The 24,206-nt window shown below is 43.8% G+C and overlaps 1 protein-coding gene across 8 annotated transcripts in view; it reads left to right on the top strand.

Annotated features, from left to right (window-relative positions):
* The window catches only part of GRID2 (glutamate ionotropic receptor delta type subunit 2), an 857,916-nt gene that overhangs the window by 688,239 nt on the left and 145,471 nt on the right, over nucleotides 1-24,206 (top strand). The window lies entirely within an intron of this gene.

The following is a 24,206-nucleotide window of genomic DNA, read 5'->3' as shown; positions in this document are numbered from 1 at the left end:
GTACTTCCAAATTGTTTGTCTGCGGCCACCAAACGTTTCCTGGCTGTGTCTCCCTTATTTGTTGTCGACAAAAGATTCATAGCTTTGCAAGCGCAAGACCTTCCTTTCCCCCACCCCCAGGCGAGGCAGAGTGGAAAGCATAAAATAGCTCTTTCTGGAATAAAAATATCCATGTTGTGATTTACCAAACAGGGCTCGCTATTTGGACTGTAACAGAAAGATGTCGTTTTGACCTGCTCTGGTCCCCGAGTGTTAGGTTGGGCTGATTTTTCAATACTGCGCTTTATGGGCATTGCCAAGTGTAGGCTGTAGGATCATCCAAGAATGCCTGGAGCAAGGTTTTCTGCCATGCACTTGTTCAAGGAGGCATTAAAATCAGTGTAACAATAAAGCAAAGAGCCTCTTGTGGTGCAGAGTGGTAAGACAGCAGATATGCACTCTGAAGCTCTGCCCATGAGGCTGGGAGTTCGATCCCAGCAGCCGGCTCAAGGTTGACTCAGCCTTCCATCCTTCCGAGGTCGGTAAAATGAGTACCCAGCTTTCTGGGGGGTAAACGGTAATGACTGGGGAAGGCACTGGCAAACCACCCCGTATTGAGTCTGCCATGAAAACGCTGGAGGGCGTCACCCCAAGGGTCAGACATGACTTGGTGCTTGCACAGGGGATACCTTTACCTTTACCTTTAACAATAAAGTGATCACATCTGCCTGCACCTGAATTTTACTAACTAGTTCTGTTACAAAGATAAACCAGAAGGCTGCACGTGTACATGCTGATTCTAACCCTTCTTCTTAACCTTGACTCAGCCCCCATCTGAGGATTCCACAGCAGCTGTTGGGTTCATGTGAGCGGGGTTTAGGAACAGGCTTTGTAGGTCTTTGAAGAGGGGTTATGTTTAGTGCACATTGGAGAAGGGTGTTCACAGCCAGGCAACATGCTTCAGTCAGAGGTGCATGGGTGCAGGAGGCGTGGTGCAGGACAAAGCAAAGGAAATTGGCTTGTGTTCACCTGAGGAGAAGGATGGCTGAAACACCAAGTTTCTAACAGTCTGAAATTGATGCCAGAGTACCTGAGTTGCAGGGCATTGAAGACAGTGTACAATTTAGGCACTAAAAACAACTATGCCCCCTTTGAAAACAAAATAAATGTTTATTTAATAAGAGCTGCAAGGGAATCAGCCTTTTTATATGGAGATATATGGGGAAGGGGCTTCAGCCCCCTCACATTCCATTGGTTTCTATCATCCAGGGGCGGCCTTGTGTTGTTACTATGTGTTTCTGATAGATCACTGATCCCATTTTTGTCTTTTGGAGAATCTGCCAAAATGCTGCTAGCCTGAGCTGCGAAAAGTTCATTTATTTGTTTATTTAAAATATTTCTGTTGCCTCTCACTCTATCCAAGGTGGTTTAGTATATGAAACAATAAGAGATGATTCTTTGAATGTGCTTGTTCCAGGCCCTGCTCTTTGAATAAAAAGGTAAAGGTATCCCCTGTGCAAGCACCGAGTCATGTCTGACCCTTGGGGTGACGCCCTCCAGCATTTTCATGGCAGACTCAATACGGGGTGGTTTGCCAGTGCCTTCCCCAGTCATTACCGTTTACCCCTCAGCAAGCTGGGTACTCATTTTACCAACCTCGGAAGGATGGAAGGCTGAGTCAACCTTGAGCCGGCTGCTGGGATCGAACTCCCAGCCTCATGGGCAGAGCTTCAGACTGCATGTCTGCTGTCTTACCACTCTGCACCACAAGAGGCTCTTGCTCTTTGAATAGCAGCCAGTAGAGCTGTTAAAATGGTGAACTATGGTCCCAGTCTTTGTAGACAGCCCTGTATATAGTCTTGACTATGGCGAGGTGTTCCAGGACCAGATAGGGTGCTAGTAGCTTTTCCTGGTGGACATGGAAAAGTTGCCACACATGCATGTTTTCGCCACCAGGTGGCGGTAACGCACATGCTCGCAATTGCCGCGCATGCGCGTTTTCGTCACCAGGGGGCCCAAATGTGCATGAGCGGCAACTGTGAGCATGCGCATTTGCTTTGCTGATGTGCTGGTGGCCGCGCCTGCATCTTCCCTTCCTTCTCGCTGTGGAGGGGGGAGGCAGGCGCGGTTGCCGGCAGCCGGGTACCGTGGCCTTCGTGGCCTGGTACCGGGCTGAAGATTGGGGGTTGATGACCACCAATATACAGTATATACATTGCTTCTGAGAACAGCATTATTTTTCCCCTTTTAACATACCAATGCCTTTTAATAACTAGAGTTTGTGGTAAGAGTGGACATGGTGGACTGGGTTAGGCAGCTGTGGAAAAGTGCTCTATAATTGCATATGTACATTCATCGTTTTCTTTCTTTTTTCAAAGTCTGATGCAGTTCAGACACAGGTGACAAGTACATTTGAACATTGACTCTGATGGTCATTCAGGCAGACTGTAAGGGCAAGCACTGGATGATTGAGCATCTTGGGGTCTTATCTGGACTGACATTCTGTTTATTAGTCCTTGGTCATCCCATTACCACTGGGCGGCAGTGATTCAAGACATCCCTAATCTCACCTGACTCACTTGAAAAAAAGAAGTGGCTGTCACCTACGTTCTGATTACCCCTCAGTCCAACCTCCAGACTAATACTCCCAGCATTTTGAAGTACTTGTCAAATGTTATGGGTACACAACTTGAGCTCTCCAGGAATGTTGACAGGGATTGTTCCTTTAGAGATACTTAAAGTAACCAGTCAGATTTTAAACAGGAAATGCTTTTTTATTAGGGGGAGTTAAAGGGGTACAGTAAACACATGAAAACACACTGGAAAACACCCCACAAGGTTTAGAGAATAAGGAAAGGAACTGGAGAGAGTGTTTTGATGGAAAGCCATATTACCAGTCATGACATGGAGAGGTCCATGGATTCAGCAACAAAACAACCACTCATGGTAAGCATCATCAGCCAGGGTATCAAAACATGTTCTTGTCCCCCCAAACAAACCTGAAACCCAGTTGAAATCCATCCTGGTAATCCATTTCTTCCAAGAAAGTCTAGATTTATGAGGCCAACATTTGTTTAAGCCTTTTTTTCAGAAAGGGACACTAGAGGTAAGGACTCACATAAAAATGTATTGGGTAGGCTTTGTACATTTTTGACTTAACAACTGTACATTGGGAGGGCAGATGCTAATTCCCCCCTACTCATATTAATTCTTGACAAATGTTTGGTGACTAGATCTTGTGGGTGTTACACATGTGTTTTTGCCTTCAGCTATAAAGTCCTAAGGACTAGCAACCTATCTGAACCTTTTTCTATTTTTTCCCAGCACTGCAATATCCTTTTTTGAGACAGAGCAACCATAGGGCTGTATCCAGATGAATTTTCCACTCATAGAAGTTTCTGTCTCTTTCTCCCACTGCAGTCCATTGATCCCCCCCCTCCCTGGAGGAATAGGAGACCCTCAGGTAGGGCATGAGGGGCAAGTTAGGGGTCTGCTTCAGGAAGAGGAATTCAATTAATATTACCATTAGCAGAAAATCTATTCTGGATTCAACTCATAATGTAACATCAAGAAGGGACATTTCTGTCTGATCTTCCTGTTCACCTCTACTGGTGTCAGGCTTGTTTTTAGGATTCATGTGTGTTAAAATGTGCAGTACCATTACACAACAGCCAGAAACTGACCTTTCATTGTCCTTGGCAGTCTAATGTTACAGCTAATTAGGACCTGATCAGGTGCAATCTGCTATTTATCAACTCTTAACTTTGAGCCTTTCAGCCAGGCATAAAAATATGTAACACCCATCCCTAAGCCCATGACTATTTAATTATTGTATTGATTTGCTGTAGTTAATACGGCATGACCACAAAGACGGCAGAGGAATTTTGAAGATATTCACCAAGAAGGGGGGCAGGATCACTTACCTTAGAGCAGGGCTAGTCAAACTGCGGCCCTCCAGATGTCCATCGACTACAATTCCCATGAGACCCTGTCAGCGAATGCTGGCAGGGGCTCATGAGAATTGTAGTCCATGGACATCTGGAGGGCTGCAGTTCGACTACCCCTGCCTTAGGGCTTAGCTGCATGATGTCTGAATGTATTCCTCTTGAATTTTAAGTACTGAACAAAAATGACTGAAGTCCTTAAAGGCAGCTTCAGTGAAAACTGTTCTTCTCAAATTGTAAATTCAAGTGGAAAGCCATGTTGGTCTGTAGTAGCACAACAAAATTTGAGTTCACTGGCACCTTTGAGACCAACAAAGATTTATTCAAGGCGTGAGCTTTCATGTGAGGAAGTGTGCCTGCACACAAAAGCTCATGCCTTGAATAAATCTTTGTTGGTCTTAAAGGTGCCCCTGGCTGGACTCAAATTTTGTTGCTCTCAAATTGTAGTGTGACTGAATGCCTAATCTATTCTTCATTGTGCAACAGAACAGAACATTGGGTATTAGGCTGCTAATACTAGTAGTTAGAGTCATAGAATCATAGAATAATAGAGTTGGAAGGGACCTCATGGGTCATCTAGTCCAACCTCCTGCACTATGCAGGACACTCACATCCCAATCGCTCATCTACTATAACGTGCCACCCCTTTGCCTTGTTGTTTACTTGGACTCTATTGGACTCTATTACTTGGATTCTATTGCTGTGAGACAATCCCGTTCCCCAAATTCTGGTCCAGTAAAAACCCAGATGTGTGCTATCCTCTGTGCACTATCAGGAATGCCTTATGAAATATGGCTTTATAACAATCAGAGCCATGCCAGTGGCGCAGGAACAAGGAAGGATGCAGAAAGGATGGAGGATACTTCTGGATCTTTGCTGTTCCTTGCATCCTGGTGCTCATCGGAGTGCTTACATATCCCTGATTCTAGAGCTTTTTAAGGGATCTTCAACAACAAAATACAGTAAGGGTTTTTCCTCCTCAGCACCTGTTCCACGTGACATGTTCCAGGGCACTCAGTTAACTCCTACAGGGGAAGCTGGCATCCTGCATGGACTAAAAGTGTCCCTGCTTTGTGAAGTAGGTTTTTTAGGTGATGCAGGTGAGTGTCTGCCCTCACTGCAGCAAGTGAGAATACCAGCCTAAAACTGATTTACACCCTTCTAAGCCTATTGAAGAGAATGGGAATTTGGGGCTGCATTCTTTCCAAGATATTTCTCTGTCAGTAAAAGGTCAGGAAACAGGAGGGCAATCAATGGCTCTAAGGCAGGGGTAGTCAAACTGCAGCCCTCCAGATGTCCATGGACTACAATTCCCAGAAGCCCCTGCCAGCATTTGCTGGCAGGGGCTCCTGGGAATTGTAGTCCACGGACATCTGGAGGGCTGCAGTTTGACTACCACTGCTCTAAGGCATTTGTCATCTCATCAGTTGCTCAGACAAGCGCCCAGTACTTACAGTTTGGTTATGCAAATGCTTCTATCCAGTGGAGAACATCAAAGGGCCAGCTCATACCCTGATGGGAATGGGATTCTCAGGAGTGTCAGAGATGTGAAGATGCTGGAGGCTAGATGGAATCACTTCCTGGGAATAATAGGAAGAGAAGGGCTAATCCCAAGAGAGGTGGGCAACCAGGGGGATAAAACTAGTGAAACAAAGGGAGCAAGGTACATTTTGGCCGAATCCATCTAGGGATAGCTTGCAGGAAGGAGCTCTCACACCTTGATGGCCACATGTATCATGTGGAGCTAGGAGGAGCCTGTAAAGTGATGTCAATAGAGTGATAAGATTCCACTTGTGGAAAGGGTTAGTCCTTGTGCATTAAGGGCAATCGAGTCCACAGTGCATATCTTACTCCGCTGCTCCTTCTACCAAGCGGTTCCTTCCAGGACCATCTGATCTATTATTAACAATTTCCCAGGTTGTCCAGATTTGGAATATGTCAGGCTGTTACTCTCTGACAAAGTACCCCAACATACACTTCTAACTGCAAGATTCTGTGCTGTTGCTTGGAAAATGCACCAGCAACAGGTGACCTAACATTTTATCTTAATAATTTTTGCTCTTTTAATTTACAACTTCTTACTTGTATAACTGCTGATTGCTTATGTATATGTTTGTTTTGTACATTTTTATTTTGCTGGTCTGAGACCAAAGTAAAAAAGAATAGAGTGATAGGAGCAGGGGTAGTCAAACTGCGGCTCTCCAGATGTCCATGGACTACAATTCCCATGATCAAAGGCTGGCAGGGGCTCATAGGAATTGTAGTCCATGGAGATCTGGAGGGCCGCAGTTTGACTATCCCCGGATAAGAGTGTTGGCCCTCATTGCAAGAGAAACTCCAGGTGACCTGCTGGTGTCAATGCAGATAGAGAAAAGCAAAGGGCCCCTCGGGGAGTGGGGTGAGACTCAGAAGAATAATGTTTCAGTGGATAGACACCAGGTATAGCAGATGAATGCCTCAATCTCTTGGGAGGACTCAAGGAAGAACAGTTGTTGCAGTTCAGCAGGGTCATTCTGCAACTACAGTGAATGTTTCATGGCTCTTAACTGCCTCATCACTTTTGCCTTTTCACCCTTTCCTTAACCTCATTTTTGCTCAGAAATTTGACAAAATATTGACAAAGAAAACACAATAGTCATCTGTTCACCCACACTAAGCATTCTTAGGAGGGCATGACTCTGGCACTGTAAATTTCTCATACTCTCCTGAGATAAACTGGGTTTTCAGGACACTCTCAACCCAAACAATCCAAACCCAGGTTGCAGATCCCTGGCATAGAGGACTGTACTAGAGGGCATTCAAAAATGATGGCACTTTACAGATCAGGCTGTTCAGGTACTTGCTTGCTCCCACAATGCTGAATGCATATGTGTGTAAAGAAATCTCACAGAAACAAGCACATCTCCGGTACATTCTCCTCTAATGCAAATCATGCAGCAGCTAATCCTGGACTTGCCCACCACCTGGGGAAGTGGGAACTGCTTGTGTGATATGAAATAATATGGAATGCAGTGATTAAGTCTTGGGTGGCACAGATCTTGAATGACTGGTCACATTTGGAACATTATGGCTGCTGATGAAATCACTAACCCGTAAATTGTGCCTTTAATATGCAGACTAAAGGAACGGAGCTGGCTATAATCGCTTTTCCCGAGTTCTTTTACATAAGTGCAATGTGATAGTCTGCAAAAGCCAGCACTTCTGGGCGATTACAGTCTTCTCCTACTCCTTGAAGCTATTCATCGTTCAGTCTTGTTTCTTATACTGCCACCCGAGGCGTCCAATAATCGGTAGAACTGCGCTGCCTGTAGTGTACAGTTGCTTAATAAATGGCTTTGTCTTATCTTTCTCTTGGCATATCCCTGCCGGCAGGAAGCCATTATTCTGCAACAACATTCTTTTCTTATTGACATTTCTTCTTAATTAACCGTGAATCATTCTCTGTTGGTTTGTAATATTCCAGAAGAAAATCTGTGTGACCAAAATTGTTTTAAATGGGAGCCGTCCTCTGGTACACAAGTGACTCGGAGTGCTTAGCACTAAACTGCTCTAAAGAATAAATGACAACCCCAGAAGCTGCAAAGATGATCTTTGTCAGCCCTCCTGCAAAATACTCCAAATCATTCTGAAAAAGAGCTAGCCACAATCAAATGAAATCTGATGCATTCAGTAAGGTAAAGGTAAAGGTATCCCCTGTGCAAGCACCGGGTCATGTCTGACCCTTGGGGTGACACCCTCTAGTGTTTTCATGGCAGACTCAATACGGGGTGGTTTGCCAGTGCCTTCCCCAGTCATTACCGTTTTCCCCCCAGCAAGCTGGGTCCTCATTTTACCGACCTCAGAAGGATGGAAGGCTGAGTCAACCTTGAGCCGGCTGCTGGGATCGAACTCCCAACCTCATGAGCAAAGCTTTCAGGCAGCTGCCTTACCACTCTGCGCCACAAGAGGCTCTTCGATGCATTCAGTAGTACAAGTGTAAATAGTCCTGGAAATGTAGTCCTGGGCACCTTATTGACAGGCAGCCTCTGTTGCTTAATAGCAGATGGACAAGTCCAGCCAGATTTATCACTCAGTAAGTATCACTAATTTCCCGCTTTACACGAGCCCCTATCCCACATACCTTTCATTGACGCAGATCCCATGATACCCAGCACTAGGGGACCCTCTCCTCCATTTTTATTCTGTGGAAAAGCTGGATATATCCAACCTGATGCTGAGATATGTTGACAGTGTGATGCAGTGTTTCATTTCTGAAATTAATGGACATTTTCCCCATAGAGGACAGTTCTGGGTGGAGTTGGTTTGAGTCCCTCAACCAGTTTCTCATACAGGTCTCCTCTCATCACCCAGTGAAGAACATGAGCTAAAGTATAATAATTGTTATTATTATTACCTGGAGAGGAAGAGATTAGATTCCAACATGAGAGCTTCTGCTGATGGGGAAAGAGTAGTCTTAACCTCAGGGGAGGAGGGCATCTCCTGCTGTAAATGTTCAGGGCATCCTGAGAAGGTCCCCCAGTGGAAGCAGCTTGTTCCCTAACTTGTGGCTGTCCATTAAGTCAGGAAGAGAAAAGCCACAGACCCCTTCCAGAGCTCCTGCAGACCCCAGGGGGTCCACGGAATCCTGGTTGTGAATCCCCGAAATAGACAATAAACCCTATTGTCCTATTGTTTGACAGCCACATTGAACACATGGCATTAAAGCAATACATCACCACATCCGTTTGGAAGTCATTGAAAGTTTGACAGTATGCTATTTTGATAAAGTTCTATAGAAACAGTAGAACTCAAAAATGCATGATACAGTAAGCCTGCTAATTCTTATAGTCTTTCTAAACAACCTCTGAGCAAAATCTTTGTCTCCGTACAAAGTGGTGTTTGTTTCTTTACATCTCCATTCTTTTATTCATAAGAATTCTACTACAGCAATGAATGGCTCATCATCAGCTATTCCGATGCCATTCAGTAGGAGAATCCTGCATTCACTTTCTTTTATTAGAGGCATTATGGTGATGAGATTTTATTTCATAGTTGAGACAAACTACTCTTTGTATTGTCATACAGTCGAGAGACAGTCCCAAAATAGAAGGTAGCAATTTTCAATAGTAAACCCAAGGTAAACAGTGAGATTCCACAGTTAGACTATTTTCTATCAAGGGATTTTCTGGCGTTCTCATTTCCTTGCTTATGTGTTCCTGTTGCTTCAAGTGTGTCTGTTCCACAGTAGGCTGCTCCTTCTAGGAATTGATCCAATATTATATCACAATGACTCTTTATGCATGGTGGCAGCTACTCCGCACTGCCACCGTGCCGTTGCGGTGGGGCAGGATGCTCCGCTGTTCCCCATAAATAAACAGGGGTGGCGTGCCCATGCGCTTTGCTCTGGGGTAAGCGACAGCAGCCCAGGGGAAATGGGGAATGGCCAGGAGGAGTGGGGGGGCACCTCCACATGCTTTGGTGGGGGCAGGGGGTTGCCCCTGCTGGCTCGTGGTTCTGCAGAGCCTGCAGGGGCATGCAGTGTCCCTACAGAGACACCATAGGTCTGGGCTGGGCAGGCCAAAAGGCCCGCCCCAGCCCCTGCAGGCGCCCTCAGTATCAGGAAGCTGCAGAAGTTCTCGCGTTTCCATAACGCGGGCCTTCCGTGGCCCTGGGCTGGGTTGGGCCCTGGATGGTAGTGACGTCGGGCATAATCGGGGATTTTCCCCGAAGCCCTGTTGCCGCCACTTCGGTCATTCTGGCCCGTGCATAATGGGTCTAGCATAAAACCTGCAGTTTAAATCTGCAGTGAGATATGCTGGACACAGAGTGATGGTATAGCGAATCGACCGCAAGAGGGGGAAAAAACACATGGAACGGACCCCACCCCCAAATCTAACTGTTACCCACCATGAGCCACTGCATGGGCATGGCAGGCTATAAATAAAATTATATTTATATAAATAAGATATATAAATCATATTTAGTTCCCAGGTGATAGACAATACCTGTAATAGCTTTACCAGAGTAGAACTAAAAATGTTAAGGTGTCTTAATGACACGCTGATTGCTGGATGGGAAACTGTCTAAGTGGGGCAGTAAATAGGAATTGCTAATTCCATTCTGTGCGTGTGAGAGAAAGGAAACGATTGGGAAACTGACAAGATTGCTTACCATTCTTGGAGAACCTATTGTCCCAAAAATATGCATCTCTTTTGGGTGGGGAGAGAAACCCATTAGCAAAACCACTCCTATGAGCTGACAGAATCTAATGTAAGTGTCCAGGGATATGTTGGAGATTGACAGCTGGCCTGTGGCCATATTTTCTGTACTTGCTTGGGAATAGACAGTGCATTTTGGCATTTGAGTTGCAACTGATGTCTATCCCATTGGCCATTTTAGCCAGGTAGTATGCAGCAAATTATTATTTGATTTAACACTGGTTCAAGAGATGTGTTTTCTGTATATCTACCTATAAACTACCCCTGAATGGGGGGGGGGGGTGTCTGGCTGCAAATAACTCGGTGACCAGAACTGTACACTGCATTCCAAGTGAGGCTGCAACATAGATCTCTCCAGGGTTATTATAATCATGGCTTTTTAATGTTCAGACTTTTTCCTAATAATCCCTTACATAGAGTTTCATGTATTTATTTATTAGATTTCTATCCCACCGCTCCTTGTTGACTGCTGCAGCATCCTGGCTTGACATTATCATTGAGTTATCCACTATGACCCAAGATTGTTTTGCCTTCTCAGTCTCAGCAAATTCAGACCCCGTTAGCCTGAAGTTGGGGGTTTTTTATGCTTACCGACATTAAACTTTATTTGTCTCTTGCTCAGCCTATATGTGGAGATATTCTTAGAGCTCTACACAGCCAGCCTTGGTTTTCACCATCCTGAATAATTTGGGGTGATCTGCAAACTTGGTCACAATGCTATTTAGCTCTAGTTCCAGATCATTCATGAATAAATTAAATAGTTCCAGCGCCAGTACCAATCCTTGTGGGACCCCAGTGTTCTCTTCCTTTCATTGTCCACTTATTCCTCTCCTTTGCTTCTTGTCATTAAACCATTATTTTTATCCACAAGAGAAGCCATCCTCTTATTCCATGACTGTTAAGTTGACTAAGGATTCTTGGATAAGGGAACTTGTCAAAAGCCTTTGGGAAGTCCATTCAGGCAGTCTTACCATGAGGCTGCAGACCTATCCACATTTACTCATAAGTAAACTCCAGTGAGACTTCCTTCTGAGTCAATATGCATGAGAATGTCCCATAAGGATAGAATCCTATTCACACTTATTTTTGAGTACATCTGGTTAAAGCTAGCTGCATTTGTTGCTAAGTAATAATGCCCAGGATTAAGTCAACTGGCTATATCTGCATGACTAATTGCGTGATTGATTAATTAATCTCATTGGGATTTATTTCTGAGTGCCGCATATGTAGGATCAGACTGTAAGAATCTGTTTCCTCTCTTTGCAGTGCTGTTCTTCCACTTTCATACATTATTTACATCAGGGGGTTCCCAAGTGGGAGGGGCGAGGGTGAGATTTATATCATCATCATCATCATCGTATTTATAAACTGCCCCTCCCCTTAAGACTCCCAGAACACATGGCACATATCTACTTGCCAAGTGTAGCAGCCCTGTTGTAAGGGACAAGACAAAGTCCCATGGGAGACTGCAATTGCCTCACTTAGTATCACATTTCAATCAAGCTCCTGTAGAATTCTGGGCTGCAGAAACAGTTTATTTGCACTGTTACAGCCCAGTCATCTCTATTGCTCATCTCTATTGATGATGATGATGATGATGATGATGATGATGATGATGATGATGATGATGACGACGACGTTATCCATTCAGTTGTGTCCGACCCTCAGCGATTTTATAGGGAAGTCTTCTCCATGCATCCCTGTCTCTGACTGCTTCTTTCAGTTGGCTCATGGTCATCTGTCTCTCAGCTTTGATCATGTTGAGCCACTGGATCCTTTGGCGACCACGTTTCCTTTTGCTGCTGACCATGCCGAGCATTAATGATTTCTCCAACGAGTTTGATCTCACATTAGAACTTGTTTTAAGAAGTAAAAAACAAATCTGCCTAACATTCTGCCATGTGGTAAGCTTCCTGTACTTGAGACAACTAGCCATTTAGAGCAACGGCAATGTGCCACTATGACCACTTCCCAGCTCTGAGAAAAGTCGTGTTTGCAAGATGTACTATAAACCAGGGGTGAGTGGGCACCCACATGTTTTTTTCAGCCTCGGTCCTGCTGATTTCTGTTCGAATCAGACTCTAATGATGCCAGAGATCTACAACAGTCATTTCCCCCAACTGGAAAGAGCATTAACCCACCTGCTGTAATCTGCACCCAAATAGACTCTTCCCCCTGGAAACCAGAAAAACCTGATTGCCGAGACTTTTTTCTTCCCCCTCCCTTTGTTTGACTGACTTGTTGATTGGTCTCTGCTGATTGGCTGGTTTCCAGAAGGAGCAGCCCTTTTAACTTCTGGTGGCTTCATTTCACCACCACCGGGTCCCCTTCCCCTCCATGCTTTCTTGTCCACCCCTACAACTGCATGTGCCCAACTTTCCTGGGCATCCTTCTCCCATTTGAAAGCCACATCAGCACCCATGCTCAGTTGCCTGCACCACCTGGACCCTCATTCCTGGCAGCAGTGGCCAGTGTTTTCATTTATTCATTATTCATTCATTTATTATATTTATATACCGCTCTTCCCGGAGGCTCAGGGCAGTTTACATAAAACGTATAAACAGTACATGAAACAATCCATAACATATAAATAACCACAGCATTGACACTAATAACAGATAATTATAACAGTGCAAAGAGTGGAAAATAGTGCAAACAGGTTCAGAGTGCACTGATGGAGTTCTGGGAGGGAGGAAGCAGGGGCCCTTCAGATGTTGTGGGTTATGCCAGGTCTCATGCAGCTGCCATTGCCATTAGGAGTGACTCTTAAGGACCCTGGGCAGTTGAGACCACAGGAACAGACAGGAGGCTGAGAGGTGCATGACTGAGGGTCAGTGGCACTCTAGGAGTCTTAGGCCCTGGCAGCTGCCCTACTTCAGAGTAGACTGGTGCCCACCCTGCTAGAACCAATATATGATGACAACATTATTTTAACCAGGTTATTATTAAAGGACTACTTGATCTTTTGGGATGCTGATTTAATGGGAATTAATTCAGTGTTTGTCTAGCGTTGTCATTGGTAGCGATGCAGAAAAATTGGCATCAGAGCTCAGTTAAAGGGATAGCCTTTCCCCATTATTACAGCGGATCCCTGTGCTTATGGAGTGAACTTGTTAGACCTTTGTTTTATGAGTTCGATATATATTTAAATGCATTCAGTTTCATCTAAAAGTCACAAGAGCAGAGGAAGCTGGGTAACTGTATTTATTATAAGGCTGTTCTCTTTTTTTATTTCCTTTTTTATCCTCTTTTTTAATCAGAGACCTGAATTCCTATCTAAGCTAGACTTATAAAAGCTCCTGAATTTCTATTCTTTCTCCCTAGACACTCATAAGATGGGAGGGAGGGAAACAGCTACAATTTTTTCTCATTCTTTACATTCCTCTCCCCTTCTCTGTTAATCAAGGCACAGAATAAAAATGATAGAATCACTTCGTGGGGAGATTTGTAAGGCTGGGCAAAAGATAGCACTGCCTAAAGAGATCAGCAGCTGGCTAAGCACTGGGTATTTGTGCTGGGTATTATAAAATAAATATTATTTCACATGTTCCTATCATGCCAGAGGAGCTTCCTCTGGTAGCTTGATCCATTTGGAATAAACAATAGTACAGCACACCTCGGTACAGAACTTGAAAGCTTAACACACATCTCGCTATTAAATGTTGCAGCTGCTATTAAAAACACTCTTGTGTTTTGTGGATTGATTGATATTGGGTACATTGGACTCTCTACTAAAAGTACAATGTACATTTGTGTTTTTATACTGATAGAGATTTGTGTCAACCAGCTGTTGGAGGCATAAATATGCATGGAGACTTCTGAAAATAATTACTGGGCCATAGGGGAATCCCCAGGGAGAACCTTGACCAGTATACTCTGATGAGAGACTGCCGAATGAGTGAAGATTTCTGTGGCCATTTTTAAACCATCTTGGCAGGATGTTCCAGAGTACAATGATACATATGCGATAAATGTAGCCTCACAAAGCACGGAGAGCCACCAGTACAAACACAGCAACTGAGTAGAGTTGAAAGGAATTAGTTGGTCAAATTATGTAACAGGGCTTACTGGTACTTTTCTTGCTGTATAACTGTATAACCAACCTGGTAGTCAGCACAAGCCATATCAGTTTTGTTAGTTAGTTAGTTAGTTAGTTAGTTAGTTAGTTAGTTAGTTAGTTAGTTAGTTAGTTAGTCAGTCAGTCAGTCAGTCAGTCAGTCAGTCAGTCAGTCAGTCAGTTAGTTAGTTAGTGCCCTGCCCTTCCCAGCATGACTATATACAAAAGTAATATAGGCTATGTCCTGATGAATTATTCTAGTGGCAAGTATATACCATATAAGAGCCTCTTGTGGCGCAGAGTGGTAAGGCAGCCATCTGAAAGCTTTGCCCATGAGGCTGGGAGTTCAATCCCAGCAGCCGGCTCAAGGTTGACTCAGCCTTCCATCCTTCCGAGGTCGGTAAAATGAGTACCCAGCTTGCTGGGGGTAAACGGTCATGACTGGGGAAGGCACTGGCAAACCACCCCGTATTGAGTCTGCCATGAAAACACTAGAGGGCGTCACCCCAAGGATCAGACATGACTCGGTGCTTGCACAGGGGATACCTTTACCTTTACCTTTATATACCATAGCCCTGACATGGATGGCCCAAGCTTGTCAGATCTAGAAAGCCAGAAGAAGAGGAAGAAGTGAGTTTCCGTACCTTGTTTTTTATTACCTGAAAGAGTCTCAAAGGCAGCTTACAATTGCCTACCCTTCCTCTCCCCACAAGAGACACCCTGCGAGGTAGGTGAGGCTGAGAGAGCTCTGAGGACCCACCACCAACAATGGCATGTGCATGCATATCTCCTGGTATGTTCAGCTGCCATTTGTGTCACTAAGGCTTGTCATGGATTCTCTGTGCACCAATACCTTTGCTCCCCTGTTTGACCCCAAAGAATGTGGGTGTTGTTGTATTCCCATGCAATGGCCACGAGTGCGTATCAGGAGCATCAGCAGGTAGTGCACATTTCTCTCAGTGGACTCCCAGTACATGTCATCGTAATGATGGAATAAGTCTATAGAGATAATGGTTTCAAAGAGCTTGGCGGGTAGTTCAAGAATGTGTTGGTTAGTTACTCATTTCGCACAGAAGCTCGGAAACCACAATAGCCACAATCTGCGTGGATGCAGAGATTGAGTGATACAACTTAGTGCAAGTACCAAACAGGTGTAAGGCCTAGGCTGAGATAAGATGAGAACAAAATAAGCATCATGTCTATTATGGATGAAAGTAGCAACAAATGATCTTTTTCTTCCTTATCTCCCTCTTCCCTGTCCCTTTCTGCTAGCGTTCACCCATGATAAAATATAGCATGTCTGTGTTTGAGGCTCATTATCTGTTTTCTGCCTTTAGACATGTGTACAAATAAATAAATATAAGCACACGCAGATCAAGCAGTGATTTCTTCCCTTAAAAAAACAGTAACACTTGTCTACAAGCTCTGTAATTTATTTATTTTTATTTTTTTGCAGTGGAGCTTGTCCTACAGAAATAATTGGTGTTCTCATTATTTTTTCTGTAAATAATGTGAATGGAAACAAAAGCTGGACAGGGTGGTAACAATTGTAATATTCTGCAGCTTAGGTGAGAAATACCAGTGTGAAAGCATAATACTAATAGATTGGAAGTGTAACATTTCCAAAGATGTGCACACACATTTCTAGTTATAAAACTAAATTTATACCCTACCGTTTCTTCCTTCTGCTTCATCCACTGAACTTCATGAATGTTCTTGAGAACTGGATGGAATGGTGTCTTTGGCTTGTATCTGACCCATCCATGAAGTCTGAGGCCTTCCTCTAATTTAGGAGACTCTTCCTTGGGCAGAAGATCCACTTAAGCTGGAGGAAAACTTCAGATTGCTGAGCAGAATGGTAGGATACAGACGTCAGGGGAGTAGCAGAGACTGACCATATTGTATAGAACCTGTCCAAAGATTACACCCCCTCCATTTGTTTGGTGGGTCAGGAAACGCCTGCTTGCTGCTCTGTGTCTTGACTATTTCCACACTTCTTTCTTTCAAGTTCCCTTTGACCTCCTTTGCCCGATCCCACATACACACTTTCCTTGGCCCCCTTTCATATTTGTTCTGTCCTCTTTTGCTGCCCCTCTTTCTCAAGTCTCTCTGGCCTTAGCATGTATCCCACACCACCTTGCTTTGAAGTGTCCTAACAGTGATGGGAGGGTGGGAAGTTGTAGTGGTGGTTATTTATTTATCATATGTGCGTAGTATAGCTGGGAGATCCTAGAATTGTCTGGCATCCAGGCAAGAAACATCCTAAGGTGGTTTGCCATTGCCTGCCCCTGTGTTATGACCCTAGTGCCCTTGGAGGTCTCCCATCCTAATGCTGGCCAGGGTCCACCCTGCTTAGCTCCAAAGGTCTGATGAGATCAGGCATGATGGCACTGAAGGCGATGAAATTCAGAAGCCAATCAGAACCGTGGGCTGATGGGGCAAGCCCAACAGAACCAATGCCAAGTAGAGACTCCAACTTGATGCCAAGCTTCTGTTGCCTCATATACTCATAGAATCATAGAATCATAGAATCATAGAGTTGGAAGGGGCCATACAGGCCATCTAGTCCAACCCCCTGCTCAACGCAGGATTAGCCCTAAGCATCCTAAAGCATCCAAGAAAAGTGTGTATCCAACCTTTGCTTGAAGACTGCCAGTGAGGGGGAGCTCACCACCTCCTTAGGCAGCCTATTCCACTGCTGAACTACTCTGACTGTGACATTTTTTCCCCTGATATCTAGCCTATATCGTTGTACTTGTAGTTTAAACCCATTACTGCGTGTCCTCTCCTCTGCAGCCAACGGAAACAGCATCCTGCCCTCCTCCAAATGACAACCTTTCAAATACTTAAAGAGGGCTATCATGTCCCCTCTCAACCTCCTTTTCTCCAGGCTGAACATTCCCAATAGTCCATGGAGTCCAATAGTCCATAGAGCAACTGCAGGTTAAAGTATACCGGCTGACTGAACTCACTGCTTGGCTGTTTGTCTTCATTATGGATGTGTGTTTTCTTGGAATTACTTTGTCACAGCAACGCTAATATCACTGATAGAAGAGAGAACCTTCATTACAAGAATAGAAAGAAAGCGAAGAGATCGAGGGGATAGAAGTAGGCTAAGATTAGGGAATTGGGGCCCGGTGGCACAATCCACTAGGCAGAATGGCTAGAGTCTTAACTGAATGGATATATTGATGTCTATTTAATAGAATTGTGGAAGAAATGAATCATTGTGAGTATTGTTTTCTGCTTATTAAGATGCTTTGGGTTGAAGTATTAGTAAGTAAGGTGACTGTGAGCTTATATTTCATGTGATGCAAAATTCCCATCCAGACCTTTTCAGGTAAGCATAAGCTAATGTAAGAAAAAGAAGTTCAAGAAAGATTCACAATGCAACGTGTTAGAATAATAGTAGAGTTTGTCGGTTAAGCAGCATCCTGCCATTCTGTTGTAACGTAATTATCACTCAACGTCAAAATTTGGACATTTTCAATTAAGATCAAATCAAATATGAGCCTTGTTTACAGTTTATGGCATCAGGTCATTTTTGGAAAGCACAGACAAGATCAAGCTGAAACAAGATGGTTGCCTCTAGCACAAGAGTTTGAAATGCCAACAGTAATTAAAAGCAGGCAAATATACACTTTCCTGGCTACTCATGAAGAAAAGGACATTCTAACCTAAAAACTTTTGTTGTTCTAGAGTGTGTTTCTCATTAACACAAAAAATATTAGACTCCTGAAAAGATAGAAGAATGTAAAATGAAGCTGCCGTGTATGCTTCAGACACTTTATCCTTTGAGTCTGATAGATTGTCTTTCAGCTGGGCTGCTAATCCCCCTCCCTCAAGTCCCAGGAGAAAAATCAAAAAGAAAAATAATCCCTTATCAACTTGTACAGTTTTCTTGCCATAGAATTTCTGGTGATGCCTAGAGTTTCCTGGAAGCGACAAAAAGTTGCTCTAGGAACTATTGTAAAAACTTTCAGATAGCTTGCAGAATTTCCAGGAACTCGATGGTAAGAACTTTCAGTAACTAGACAACACTTTATGTTTCTTCTCGATTTTTCTCCTGGGGTGCTCCCCCCTCTCCTGCTGGTAGCTAGGCGTTGCCTGAGCTGGCTCTGGACTCTGCTTTGGTAGTCTCATATGAGGCTCTGATTTGGACACCTTGTAGGAGGAACCCAGGGATCCAGAAATATGGCCCAAAGAAGAACAGGGAGCTCAGGCAGAGCCCCCAACACTGTGGACCACTGGCCCGCAACCTTTTTCAGGCTGGGGACGTGTGGGGGGAGAGGGAGGCCTGGGGACTGGGGAGAGAGAGGGAGGTGTGGGCACCGCCTGCAAACCAGCAGGCATGCCTCCCTCCCCCCCCCCCCGGCATGGCACGGCACGGCACGGCACGGCACGGCACTTGCTGCACCAGGAGGCAGCCAATCACTCTCAGCACAGCGAGCGTGTGCCATGGGGGGGGGAGGCACACCTGCTGGCATGCCCGCTGAAGAACCAGGCTAGACTTAGTTCTCTGCAGGATCCTCACCCAATTAAGGCCTCATCAGGAACATTCCAGAAATTGCCTCCAGAACAACTGTGGCTGCTTTGCATCAGTTTATTTAAGCTGAGGGCCAGAAAGAGAATTCTGCTGTTTTGACCAACTCAAAACCCAGGTGTGCCAGCTTTTGTATTCCAGACCTTGCCTTGCCAAGCAGTAGTCTACAGGACAAGTCCTGAGTGTCAAGATTAGGAAGGAAAAAAGGCTGAGGCTGGAACAGAGACTTTGAAAGGTAGAAGTCTTTTTATCTGGATATACTAGAGATTGAACTTGAGACCTTCCAAATAGGTAATGTGGGCTCTACCACTGAGTTATTCCCCCCCCCCCATACAGCCAAGTATTACTGTGGGTGTTTTGATTGATTAAACTCTAGACTGATGCTGTACAATGCAAAGTTCCACTTCACACACCCTGTGGTATTTGGGTTAATTCATCTCCCTCTTTAATCCCTACCTGATGTTCTTTGCTGTCATATTGTATTGCCATTCTGTAAAACTAGTTTGGAAGATAAGGATAAATCCAATTACCTTCAAAATCTGCATTGCAATTTTGGGGGAAGCAGCATTATTATTCTTTTCTCTCTCTTGTGTTGCTATGTCAACAGCCCAGTTGATCCAACTTAGTAGGCCTACATAATTTTTCTTGTCTCACACTACTCTGTTAAAACGGTTTGCAGGAATGAGGAAAATATATATGAACAAAGGGACTTTTGGTTCATGAAACCAAGCCGGAAAGCATCTCTTACGAGTTTAGGTGCTTAAAAGGAAAGGGAAATCATAGTACATGGGTTAACAATGGCAGTTATTTGATCTGTAGATGGGTCCTGTGCAGGAAATACCCAGAAAGTCTCTAAAAATCGGGTAACAATGATTCCTGATAGAAGATGCAAGTGGAACATTTCCCCTCCCTTCCCTGAAAGCTTTTCCTCCTTCCCACACCCCAGAAGCTTCTACCTAGACAAACTACGACTCAGTTGTATGCTGCTGGCAGCCCTGATGGGCTGAATTGAGTACCTATTTTTTCTCTGTATCCTGTTTCCTGCATAATTGCCTCTTTCTGGGAAGCACCCTATCCTCATGCCACCAGCTTCCTTTTCTCCTTCCCACCCAATGGCCATCCTAACTTTTTATCTGCTTCCAGTTATACTTATCATTTAATTATTTCATTTATAACCTACTTTTCTCCATAATGGGGGTGCAAAGCAGCTTACATAATTCTTTCTGGTAGCTGGGTTATATTGACTGGGTGTGACTAGCTCAAGGTCACCCAGCAAGCTTCTATGGAAAAATGGTCTCCCAGTTCTAGTGTGAAGCTCTAACCATGATACCACAGTGGCAATTGTTCAGGCTTGGGCAAATCATGCAACTGGGGTGGTAGCAAGTTGACTAATAGCTACTGCTGGGCTTGGCACTGATGAGTTCTCTGACCAAAACAGGTTCTGCTTTTCAGTACTGCCAACTATCAAGCCTTGGTTTCTGCATGGTTGCCTAGCAACAACCATTGAGGCCATTTGTTTCTTAAAGCTACAAGTACTGATTCTATTAATTTGGGGGGTTTTAAACCCCATCCCCTAGTGCTTGTTTACATTTTCAGTTTGTTGGGTTTTTTGCATGCCAGTAGAGTTTTTTCAAGTTTGTAGAAAGTCTATGTTGTCTCTTCACGGCTTCAATCTCTGGACCTAAGGATCCCCATATTTGGTCACTATGAAAATCAGATACATTGAGAAGCTATGGTGTGATAGGATTATGTGATGGAAAGAGAGTAGTACAGGTTGTAAATTTGGCTGGCAAGGACTCTACCATATGCTGCTTATCCTATCCCTATACTGACTGTTATAAGGGAGCACAATATTATTTCCTTTTTCTTTCCTCTTCACAGTAACACGCCAGTGCAAAAACAGCTTTTAAAAGCCAACAAACACTCATGGCTTGAAACTGGCCACAACCGATTAAGCAACTAAGGCTTTCAGTTTTTTGATATACTAATTTAGCTGATTAAATTGTGAGGCTGCACATTAAAAGTCCTCGCACCCACAGGTAACTGCCTTAAATTTAAATCTCTCCTTCCATTTGTAAATACTTTTGCCTACTAAGTAATTGTTTATAGGGTCTCTGAAGAAGAATTCATGCAGATACACATCCAAATTAATTCTCCATGAAGACCAACTTGCTTTGAAAATGTTCTAAGATATGTAAGGAAATTGCATGTTCAATATTGCCCTGGAACTTGGTTCAATTTAGCCATTTAATCTGCTAGCTCTTTCCATGCTTTTGCACCACCAAATGGGAAAATATTTGACTTTGTTTAATTGTATTATCATACTGCTGACATCTTTAATTCCAATTTTCTGAGGCTTGCTGAACCTTCAGTTCTCAACAGGATGCAGTGGCCTTCAAGAGATGATCCCTGAAGAAAATCTGGGATATTTCTGCAAGGATTATTTCATAGAATCATAGAATTGGAAGGGATCTCCTGGGTCATCTAGTCCAGGGGTAGTTAAACTGTGGCCCTCCAGATGTCCATGGACTACAATTCCCAGAAGCCCCTGCCAGCAAACGCTGGCAGGGGCTTCTGGGAATTGTAGTCCATGGACATCTGGAGGGCCACAGTTTGACTACCCCTGTTCTAGTCCAACTCCCTGCAGAATGCAAGAAATTCACAGCTCCCTGCCCACACCCCACCCACAGTGACTGCAATTCCATTCCCATATGATGACTCCTCCCATACATAAACTGTACCAGTTGTTACAATAGCAATAGAAGGCCAAATCATATGGCAACATTCCATTTTATCAGCTTAAATTATTAAAGCTCAAAGACATGATCTCATGGTAACATAATGCTGGTTGCCATCAAGATTATAGTAAGAAGATGGGTAAAGCCACACTGGATCTGAGGGGTGGTCCAATCTTTCTTACATAGTGATGAACCTGTTACTCTGAAGGGCCAACAACCAAACAAAACAGTCCCAGACTGTTCTGTTTGGCTATTTGGCCCTTCAGAGTAACAGTCCCAGGCTGTTCAACCTTTCCTTATAGTAAAGATGCTCCTACCCCTTAATCATCCTAATTACCCTCTTCTATGCTTTTCCAGCTCTACATTGCCCTTTATGAGATAGTGACCAGAACAGCCCACAGTATTTTTAACGAGGCCACAAAGTAGATTCATACCGAGGCATAATACTATTGGCCATCTTATTTTCAGTCCCTTTCCTAATCATCCTTAACACAGAGTTTGCTTTTTCACTGCTGCAGCACACTGGCTTGACATTTTCTTTGAGCTAACCACCATGACCCCAAGGTCTCGTTCCCTCTGGGCAAGCTGGAATTTTCTGCTCCAGTGCGTGTTAGCTTACACTTACCTATGCTGAACTTCATTTACCTCATTGTAGCCCACTCACCCACTTTGTCAGGATCTGCCTGGAATTCTTCACAGGCGGCCTTGTTTTTCACCAGCCAGAAACATAATACAGAATGAATTAAGTAGCGTTTTGTTAGTACCAGTGTTCAGTCAGGCATTGTACAGAAATTGGAGATGAGATAACCCCATGTTTGCAATTACAGTAGACAGACATTTGTGAGAAGTACAGATAAGTAGGTCATGGAAGGGCAGGCAGGGTGGTCAGGGTAGAAGATTAAGGTAGTTGAGAACCAAGTTGGTGTTGTGGTTTGAGTGCTTGACTGCGACTTGGAAGAACTGGGTTTAAATCCCTACTCACCCATGAAGTTCATTGAGTGACCTTGAGCCTGTCATTCCCTCTCAGCCGCATCTGCCCACGCAGATTTCATTGTGAGAATAAAATGTACATTGCTCCAAGTTGCTCAGAGGAAGGGCAGGATAGAAATGTGACAGACAGACAGTCAAGAATGTGCTTGTTGATACAGGAGTATAAATCACAGCCTGTGTGGTATTCCACAGAGGAAAAGCTCCTTTCTGAAGAACCAATTTTCAGATATTTCATGTTTCATTTTTTTTTCAATAAGGAAAAATAAAAAAAGGATTTTATTAGTGGTTAAAGTGTTTCTGAGTTCTACACATGGTTCTTTTTCTTGCTGTAATGGGGATTAGTCTGGCTAGGACTGTTACAGAACCTTTTCAGCCAGTTTTTCCCCTTCTGTGAAATTCCCTCTGGCTGGAGGTAATGTTGTTTTTCCTCTAAATCAAATACTTTCCTTTTCCAAGTCAGCTTTGAAAGTGGAGCGAAATTAGAACTTATTACATCAGTTTCAGGAGGGTAACCATGCTGGTGTGCAGCAAGAGAGCCAAATAGATTTGTGTCCAGTTAATACTCAGATCAGTTTTGAGGAGGGGGGGGGGTGTAAGCATTTGGGAGTCAAAAGTTTCCTTTGTCAGGTACTATGATGTTTTCGCCCTCCCTCATAGGATTTCAATTTAACTCCTTTTGGGCTGAGCAGCCCCCTTTTCCTTTGCTGTTTTCCTTTGGCTGTCCCATCCAGTTGTACAAATATATATTGGTATAAAAACTGAAATGAAAACAGTTTCATTTCCTGGAGACAATAGGAGTTAACTCCATGGAGATATGATTAGGTCAGCCCACTCTCAGGGCACATTGAGGTCAACCTTAATTTAAAACTAGCAAGTGAATCAAAACTGTAGTCCAGAGGAGTTTGCATGACAGCTTGTATTTGCCAAAACTGACCATTTTATTACGCCAACTAAACCAATAGGGGTCACATTTCTCTGTTACAAGCTTTTCTCTCTTTTTTTTTTTGGACAATATTGATTAGGCACAATAATTACAGTCTGTTGGTCATTAAACTTTGTCTGAAAGACTGTTAGGAACATAACCAGTTTGTCCTTAGATTCTCTTTAAACGATTCTTCTATTGGAAGAGAAGGTAAAAGAGAGGGAGGCAAATATTGTTTTGCAAAATCAATTCTAAAATGTTGATTGACACCAGTGTATAAACGTGGACATTGTAGGATTATGCCTATGCAAGGGGGGGCTGCTTGGGGGGGGGTTATAATTTGTACTATACGCTTGTGTCATGGTTTGTAATCCCCCCTCCCATCTTCTGACTGGGATATGTATCTGACAAAGTGGGCTTTGACTCTTGAGAGCTTACACCCTGAAAATCTTGTTGGTCTCTAAGGTGCTATTGAAACTACCGAGTGTCTTAAATTTTTCATTTTACTGTACTTTGCAAGATGGCTTTATCCTAATTTTACCCTGATTTTCTAAAGATATTTTAGCCTGAGTCAACTGCTTTGAGGACCTTTGGGCCAAAAGGTGGTCTAGAAATAGATGAAAAGTCAAATTTGTATACAGCTTGAATGGAAGAAGACTGGCATTGCCAGGTCCAGGTCTCCCTGCCCTCCCTTCCACCTGCCAAATGGCCTCCTAACTGGAGAGCTATATTATCTATGAATGAAAGGCATGAGGTTGACTTTCACTTGTTCGTCTTCCTCCTGCCAATTTACCTCAATTAAAAACTGTGGGGAAACGGCGTTTGGTTTTTATTCA

This window comes from Paroedura picta, chromosome 10 (genome assembly GCF_049243985.1).
Source record: "Paroedura picta isolate Pp20150507F chromosome 10, Ppicta_v3.0, whole genome shotgun sequence".
NCBI classification, from domain to species: Eukaryota; Metazoa; Chordata; class Lepidosauria; order Squamata; family Gekkonidae; genus Paroedura; species Paroedura picta.
Note: the sequence above shows the minus strand (reverse complement) of the source record. Positions and strands in the feature narration are given on the sequence as shown.